Here is a 1,953-nt window from a genome sequence, read left to right as displayed (position 1 = left end):
AGCAGGCAGACACTGGAATTTTCCACTCTGTGACAAACATCCCAAGACCAGCCCGGGGAAGGGCTGCAGCCCTTCTGGGCTGGGAACGCTGCCTCTGCTTGCCCTGCCCTGTACAGATGGGGCTCTTCCCTTTCCATTCCACAGACAGGCAAGTGCCACACCCCCACCCCAGTGCACCAGCTCTGGGCCAGGGAGGTGCAGGCACAGGTTCAGAAATCCAGGTCAGAAGGGAGAAGAGAGGGGAACAGCAATGAGCCACCAAGAGGAACATGCAAACGCCCCGGGCACCCAGTGGAGGGAGATGTCATCTCTGGTCTGGAGAAACAGGAAGCATCTGGAAAACTGGTGGAACTGGGGGAGTCACAAGGAGTGCAGGGACAGGTGGGCAAAGGCCCCAAGGTGGGCAATTGCAGGAGGAGAATCTGCAAATTGCCACCTAAGTCTCATTCTGTGCAAAAGGGTAGGTTGGAGTGATTGTGGAAAGCCCTAAATGCTGTGCATGCTAAGATGCTTTACTTTATTCTGTCGGAAAGGAGGGGTCATATGTGATTTCAACCAGAGAGGTGCAAGAATGGGGCTGTGCTCAGAATCTGAGGATTCCTAGGACTTCCCTGGTGGTACTGTTGTAGCCACACTTCCAGGAAACAAACTCAATCAGAAAGACAATGCAGATAGTGGAGTGCACGTTATTACACCGGAGGGCCCAAGGCAGAGTCTCTCTTAGCCAAGGACGCTGATCAGTCTTTGTAAAAACCTTGTATACCCTAAGTGTATAAGGTTCACTGAAACTAGTCTGAACAAAGGAAAAAGAAAGATACAATCAAAGTTAACCCTGATTCATATGCCTTAAGCCTAGGTAGTTAACAAGACAATTATCAATATGCTTGTGGTCATACCCCAATAAGCATAATAGAATGTATGATTCTATTCGGTTACACAGATAATTAGGGTATTCCTTTAGGCGATGGAGAGCCCTGGGGCTCTTCCTTCCGGGGGCCTGGTTTTCCAGTTGGTATGTTGTTTCCATAGATACTGGGCATATAGCTCAAAGTCCACAGTCTGGCCCAAGATGGAGTCCTGCTTTCAAGATAGAACCTGTTCTGTTTCCTCCTTCAGTACAGGGATTAAGACTCTGTAATCCCAGTGCAAGGGGCCCAGATTCAATCCCTGGTCAGGCAACTAGATCCCACATGCTGTAACCAAAGATTCTGCATGATGCAGCTAAGACCTGGCACAGCCAAACAAATAATCTCATCCCTTAAAGAAAGATCAACAAAGTTAAAAAAAAAAAAAAAGAAGAAGAAGAATCTGAGGGTTCCTCTTTTATTTAACTCACTGAATGAACTTAAGTCATCTGCCCTCTTTGGTTTCAGTTTTCTGGAAAATAGGCTTAAATCGAATTAGTATCCCAGAATCAGATAAAAGTTTTGGTGGCTTTTTTTTTTCTTTCTGAGCTTACAGTTGTGGAAAACAACTAACAGATGGGCTTAGAGGCCCTCCAGCCCTGAAAGTCCAGGGTCGTGAAGCCACTGTGTCCTTCCCGTACCAAGGGCTCCTTCACCTGTGCCCGACCTGTGGGGCTCCTCCCTGCTCTCACCAGCCTTTGCCAACTCCCCAGGAGGCTGAGACTGATGCCCACAAGGGTGTATCCCTCCTGCCAGAGTCAAACAGCAGTAACAGATTGCAACCACCACAACAGCAGCAACAAGAATACCATGATACAACCACTCAACTTTGGCAGGATCACATTATATCCAACCACAAGTCATAGGACTCTAAATTCACTTAGTCCTCACAGCTAACCTCTGAGGAGGGATGTTAGTATGAACTCCACTTTTTTTTTTTTTGACCACCCTCATGGTTGCAGGATCTTAGTTCCCTCACCGGGGATCAAACCTGGCCCCAGTAGTGAGAGCTAAACATCAGACTACCAGGGAGTTCTCTGAATCCCAC

This window comes from Bison bison, unplaced genomic scaffold (genome assembly GCF_000754665.1).
Source record: "Bison bison bison isolate TAMUID 2011002044 unplaced genomic scaffold, Bison_UMD1.0 scf7180017864381, whole genome shotgun sequence".
In the NCBI taxonomy this organism is placed as follows: Eukaryota; Metazoa; Chordata; class Mammalia; order Artiodactyla; family Bovidae; genus Bison; species Bison bison.
Note: the sequence above shows the minus strand (reverse complement) of the source record.